This window comes from Aplysia californica, unplaced genomic scaffold, assembly GCF_000002075.1.
Source record: "Aplysia californica isolate F4 #8 unplaced genomic scaffold, AplCal3.0 scaffold00233, whole genome shotgun sequence".
Taxonomy (NCBI): Eukaryota; Metazoa; Mollusca; class Gastropoda; order Aplysiida; family Aplysiidae; genus Aplysia; species Aplysia californica.
Window position 1 is genome coordinate 737,957 of NW_004797503.1, and position 7,500 is coordinate 745,456.

Here is a 7,500-nt window from a genome sequence, read left to right on the forward strand (position 1 = left end):
ATATGTTTATATATGTATATACAACGTAATATGCTTAACCGGTAGACTCATACACCCCCAGCAATATAATTTTTTCCTTACCAACAAAAGCTTCAGATTTATTACACCCATCCAGCATGTTACCACCCTGTCTATAAAAACTGGAGCCCTTCTCATACAAGCAACCCATGTCTGGTTAGGTTGCATTTAATCCCAGAAACTGCCAGTGTAAATTCACCCTTGTACCCCCCCCCCCCTATCATTCCTTCCCCAGACGTTTACATAACTGTTGAGAAGATTCTTGATGGATATTATACATTTCTTGTCCAGCAATCCTATGTGTGAGGTAACAAATGAGAATTGATTTATTTAACGCGTAGGCGACAGAAATGGCGCCATCTCCGTAATACGTGAAATCCGGAAAGGGCGAGGACCACGTCTACAAGGGATGTTATTCCATCTATTTCGCGCTTCAGAGCTCAGAAAAATTTTATCACCTGAAGTTATGTTCGTTTTCATTACAGAAATTTATTGAAACTGTCGATAGAGTGGCTTCGAACGTTGTATGGGTCCATTTCCCTCTCGAATAAATTGAGTAGTATTGGTTGTTATTTTATTATATATATTCTGCTCGCTAGGGAAATCCAGCAGTTAAGTTGTGTTTTTTTGGGGGGGTGGGGTGGGGGCGTGTTTTTGACGAAAGGAATATCACAGAGCGTGGGTATAAAGTAAAACATTCGCGGTGTCCAGGAGTGTTTACAGATATAAACAGAAGATGCATTATTTTTATTTTGCTTCTTTGCTTCCAGCTTCTACAAGTAGAAACTGCCAAAATGTACACCTCACTTTCTTCTGGGATGCTGAGTCCTCCTCCGCCCCGGCTGACAAGCAGTGTCAAAGCCCGTTTCCTAATCTTTAAAACAAACAAAACTAAATGTAAATGTATTTTACGCCCCCATCGACTCAGTTCAGATCATTTCCGAGGCGGCGTGCTTTGACCCTACCTGTCACGGCCAAACCGGGCTGAGAAGGATACAACAGAAGAATCGAGATTCTCGATAAAAACTTCCTACGTGAGATAGCGAAGCGCCTAAACATCACACCACAGACACCTGTCTGACTGAGTCGATGTAGGCGTAAAACATCTGTATTGAAAAAAGGGGCACTTTTTAGGTTTTTTTTGTAGAGGTTTTACAGCGCTTGCAACTGCATAAGGTCATATGAGGGCCAGAAGATTAGATGTGTTACAATAGAGTAACAAACATAAAAAAGAAGAAGGGGAGATAAGGATGATAGATGTTCGATAGGAAAGAAGGAGCAAACCACACCAGATCACCCGTCAACCACCCAAAAAGATATTTTTGAGGAAAATACATGACTTTGGATGCCTCACTGACTTTTTCAATATTGTCTCCTCCTCTATTCTCCTCTCCCCTTCCCCTGCCAAATAATTATACCCCGCCTTACCCCAAACAAACGAATCCCTCCTTTTATAACGTTTTCTCAATATCAATCAAGCGTCTTGTTCTGAGTCTGCTGTTCTGGCACAGAGGTTAAAAAACCGTACATTTAATGTGTGACACATGAATAGGTGTTGTTTGCCCATGGCCCATATTATATGACAACGTCGAATTGTTCGTTCTTTTTTTTAAATTAAGGAGCTTAAATAAAAAGTAAGCAGGAGCGAATGCCACCACACTCCCTAGAAATACGCAATCGCTTTTCTCCGTTCAAGATATTACACAATATGCAGTGACAGCGCAATAGAGGCGGGGAATCTCTTTGAACACGTTATTGAAACAAACGATCGAATATATTAGAATCCAGCATGATAGTATCGTCGAAGCAATTAGTCTAAACCAATTATTACGGAGGTAACAGAGTATGAAAACAGACGCGTCTGGGTAGAGTTGCGTAATTGATATCATAAAATTATGTACATGGTTATTACCCCTCCACCCACCCACCCTTCCCACTAGACAGACGGTTCGCGGCATCGTCAAATATGCTTCATTACACTTTTTATCAATATTTTTCTTGCAGTTTCTCTCACCGCAGACGCTGTCTGTGCTTGCCATGCAAACTGCGCTCAGTTGGCACTGTGGAAATATTATTATACTGCTGAGAATGTCGAGAGTTGATCCTCTCGTTTTTCTGTCTTTTGTATCAATTAGCAATTTACATGAGCTGTAGTGTAAGCAGTCTCCGTTGGAAACAAGTGTAACAGCTTTTGTGCCCACAGTCATACAATATCGTAAACGCTGTCTTTTGAGCTCTGAACATCTTTATTGCTATACAATGATACATTTCTGGTTGAGACATGATGTTTTACTGTATAAATAGTTTGCTCTGACAACAATGTTCCGTTTTGCTGTTTTCAAAATTGAACTTCAATTTGCTTTTTTAGTTTTGAAAGCAATTGCCGAGTCATTAGAACATTAGAATGTATAAAAAATAACCTAAATATTAGATATATTGGACCACAAACACAAAAGAGATGACGTCAGAAAGTTAAACAATAACACATTATGTATGTTGGATGCATTGAGTAAATATATGTTTACCTCAAGCATGCCCCCCCCCCCCTTTTTCTGTCTTTTTAAATTCCCACATGAGTATTGACTATTTTTGTTGCATTATATCAAAAGCATGAGGGCATCACGAGTCGATTTCATGTTACTCAAGTATTATATTAAGGAATATCTTGCATAACTCATAGATTAAAAGTAAAAAAAAAAAAGAAAATGAGAGATCTGTATGTGTATGCACTGGTATAACTCCGGTTTTCCACTTACCTAAAGAAAGCAGCTAGCCAATAAGAGCGGAGAAAGATTCGATCCACTTGTATTTGAGAATTTTACTTTTGTGGGGAGGGGGGGGGGTATTGTTTCTGCTTATTGGTGTCTGTAGTGTAGCAGTTAGGACACCAGAAGACCTGAGTTCCATTCCAGAGTGGGAAGAATTTTTATCGAGTATATCGGCATTCTGTTGAGACGTTTTATCCTACTTATGCGGCGTTGTTTCTGGCAGGCAAGGCTAAATCCCACCACCTAATTGGTCGAAATTGTGTCGATTTGGGGGGTGGGGTAGGGTGGGGATTGAATGTAAAAATACAAATACCTACTTTTAGAAAAAATGTTCCTGCTTTGGTTTAGCTGACCTTTTCGTCACAGTTCGGTTACCGAAAAGGCTAGGCGGCGCAGACATCTGAGGCTTGCATCGATAATTATATTGTCTTATTCAATAAATTGTCAAAACACCACCCCACCCGTTGTACATCTACTATTTAAATAGTATTTTAGAGGGCTTTTGACGTAATCATAATCGATCATATCATGACAGCACCTACTAAAAAAAAGTGTGTGCCGCCTTGCAACAGAAAATACCCAGCTCAATCTTGCACGCAATATTTAATTTTATAAATATAGAGTCTTAGTACATTTCGATACTAACCAAATCGTATAATTGAAAGACATTTGTCGTATTTGTCAGGCAACTCACGACTAATTCACCTATTTTAGAAAAAAATTGCTTTACTTTTTCACCTTACAAATGACATCTTTTGAAATGAAATGTATCGAGGGAAAAAACCGATAACTCATTTTAGTAGCTTCTCTGTGTAATCAATGAGAGCAAAGATTTGTTATTTTATTATTAATAGGCTACTTACACGTAAAGCCAGAGCGTAGGTGAGCACATGAACGTATAGGGACTAACCCCCTCCCCCCCCTCCCAGATAAAAGGCTATCTATCTATCTATCTATCTATCTATCTATCTATCTATCTATCTATCTATCTATTTTATCTTTCTATCTATCTATCTATCTATCTATTTATCTATTTTATCTTTCTATCTATTTATCTATCTTTTAAAAACCAAATTAACAACAATAACACCACGGACACAACAATAACGGGAATAATAACAAAAGAAAAATTGAAAACCATTAAATCAACGACTAGACGGAAGATACATCAATATGAAGTGTGACAACAAACGAATAATGAAAGTATACTAGTAAAACATGAGACTAGACCAACTACCCCCAGAACACATGTAATATAATTAACTGTTTCTATAACGGGGTTTTATTTGGATTAGGAGACTCTTGTGTCCCTAAAACCTACTTGGTTCGAGCAGCATCCTGTCCCGTCTGTCTTGAGGCTAATCACAACCAATTACTTTGGGTTTAACAACTACAGAATATTATTTGCTTTGAACATTTTGGCTCTTAGCAAACGCTGTTTCGTTCACCAAACTAAATGAGTTCTTTATCCAAAATGTACACAACTGGCGAGATTTTGATTTTCTTAAAAATAAATCCCGGGCAAGTAGAAAGAGACGAAAAGAAAAATAATGATCTAATGTCAAAAAGCTAATAATTTGAATGAAACTCTCAGGTCAAGTCTTTGTTCCATCCCTTAAAAGTAGCAATTCTGAAATGTGAGCACCAAACATGTTCATTGAAAGCCGATCTAATCAATACATTTTGCAAGTTTGCCAGCCATTTAGATAATGGACAGTTATAACGTCACCACCGTAGCATGAGTGAGACTGAGTGCAAACTTTTGGAAATTTCGTTGACACTGAAAAGAAGGTTTCACTAGGAAGCGGGACAGAGGGTATCCGCCTCATGATTCAGAGCATCAGAGGAATAATAGTAGAACCATGATTAGAACAATACATTACTAATCAATTGTTATATACACATCCATGTTGGTACCTTGGTAAACTTTAATGCGTTATTTACTGACAATCGTTTTTAAGAAGGAAGAAATATTTCAATGGAGGAAAAGATAGCCAAGAAAGAATTCTGGGAGAAAACAGCATTTCTCCTGTTATTTTCAAGAACATTTCAACTAAGATTTAGAACACTGTGCATTTAGTTATCACGAAAGCGCAAGTTGATAGGAATTGGTAGAGTAAAAAAAAAGAGAAGATCACTGGAAAGTTGCTAGATCTTTCCCGTCTGGCTTATCGGAAAAAGACGACACTCTTTTGGTTACGTGTTCCCGACTTTCTTTTCGGTTGACGGGACAGCTAACCGGGTGAAAATACCCGGGGTTTGCTCCAGTTCCCCTTTAGATGTAAGAGAGGCCGTCTGCCCAATAGCTGAGCCCTTTCCCCACTAATTGATTACAGAATGACGCGCATTGTCCAATTTGGCGGCTGGAGAGCGTGAGTCCGCATGTGCCTTTAGTGTAAGCCGGATAGAGACAGTTATTAATATGTTATGGCTTCCGAGTTGACGCTTCCGAGACCCCGTTTGGAGAACTCGGTGCTAGAAGTGAGGAGCACAATGATAGAGAAAAGGGAAAAAAGATGGAAACGACGAGAAATAGATGATGGAAGAAGACAAGAGGAAGGGGGAAAAGAGGAGGATGTCTTTTTTTAAAGTTTGGGAGACCATTCCCAGAAGCAGTCATGGAAAAAACGAGTTTTCTTCTTACGGGACTGATGTTGATGCTGTATCTACATGAAAGACGTGACATTTTATTTGCATTTATTGTGTGTATGTATGTCAATGTTAGTGTTTTGTGCGTACGCGTGTATGTTTTTGAGTGCTTGTGTATGTGTGTGTGGTGTGTGTGTGTGTGTGTGTGTGTGTGTGTGTGTGTGTGTGTGTGTGTGTGTGTGTGTGTGTGTGTGAGTGTGAAAAGGATACGGTAAAGATAGGAGTAGATATACAAGTAAAGAGAAAGAGTTAGTAGGGAGAGAGACAATGAGAGAGAGAAAGAGAGAGAGAGATATTGATAGATAGATAGATAGGATATATATATATATACATATATATATATATATATATATATATATATATATATATATATAATATATATATATATATATATATATATATATATATATATATATATAGAGAGAGAGAGAGAGAGAGAGAGATAGTCGGGAGACGGAAGAGTTGAGGGGAGAGCTTGCAATGTAAGCATTCAATATTTTAATAATTAAAATGTAGTCACAAATAACATTTAGAACATTAAGTTTTCAGTAAAAACCACTTTCTAAATTCTGGTACAAATGTAGTGAAAATAAGGCAAAACAAATAATAAAGTTCTACTCCTACAACAGGTAAATCACGAAATAAAAATGGGATGATCTTATTATACCAATGAGTTTCAGTCTCTTTGTTTTAGTAATAAGAAGGAAGGTAATATGGACACGTACACAGAAACGAGATCACTCATTCGGCTCTTGTTTCCACCAATCTTTGACATATTGGAATGAGCCAACAGCGTCCTTCGTACACAGACTAATCACCTCCATAGCGTTCTTACTGATACACATCATCGGCTTAAAAGCCACCAACCAAACCGGTTTTGATGTCACAAACAACCTTGACGGGATATTATAGAAGGGACGAGGATGTGAGGAGGAGAGAAACTGAGTGAAAGGGGAGAAAGGACTTGGGATGGGACTGTCAGAGGTGAGCATGTCTGTCCTTCGGAGTGAAAAAAATAATCGGAGAAAATGAAAAGAACCATCCCTGAAACTCTGCCCCTTCCCCTACCTAAAATAATGTTAATGACACCCCTCCCGACCTTGTGTCTCCCCAAACTCCCCTCCCCCCCTTTCCCTAAAGTCTGTAGTAACATGTATCGAAGGACAGAGGGAGTTTCCCTAGAATAAAATCAAGTAAGCCGAACAAATGTCCTAGAAAAGGGGGGGGGGGGGGTTTAGGGAGGGAGGACGGGGTGTTGTATGATATTCTGCAGTCCTTGTAAACAATTTTGTTGACGTCGGATTCGATTGACAGGCGGGACGCCATGACGTACAACCCACTTCCTAGAATTAGACAGCTATCATGCACAGATTTTAAATTCGGGGTTAAGGGGAGATGACATACATGGCCTTGTCAGTTTATAAAAATCTCACCCGAACCCTCAATCAGCACCCCCCCCCCCCTCTTCCAGATCCCAGAAGAAAAAAAAAACTCAAACAAATTCAGGTTACAGAAACTTCTTCCAAGAGTTTTGGAACATTCTTGTAGACAATAATGACACATTTTACAAAATGTTTATTTACTCCATCTTCAAAATAATGCAAAAGAGTAACGTTTTCATGGAACAATAAAATATAACGGTCATTTTCATTTGGGACATTAAACATTTTTCAAGAAAAAATGCATATTCCGGAAAGCATAATAGATACTTGAATTTCCACGAAAGCAGTTCTAACGTTCTTTTTTTTTTTCTGTTGCTCATTATTTTAAAAAGACCCAAACATAATTCACCACATGCTCTTGTTTCTCTGAAACCCCTTTTCACTAAACTCTTACGTCAGTTAAACGACAAAATGACATCCATGTTTTCTATATTTGCCTCTCAACACAATGATGCACTTAAACGTCCTGAGAGAAAACGTTCGATTCACTGCTTCCCTTCAAATACCTCTCAGCTTCTAATTCGAATCAAAACGAAAGGCCAAGGTCACACCCCGTCCCGTGGAACTCCTCAGTTCTTTGACGACTGGAGTGTAAACGATCTTTGATTACTCCTCTCAGAGCT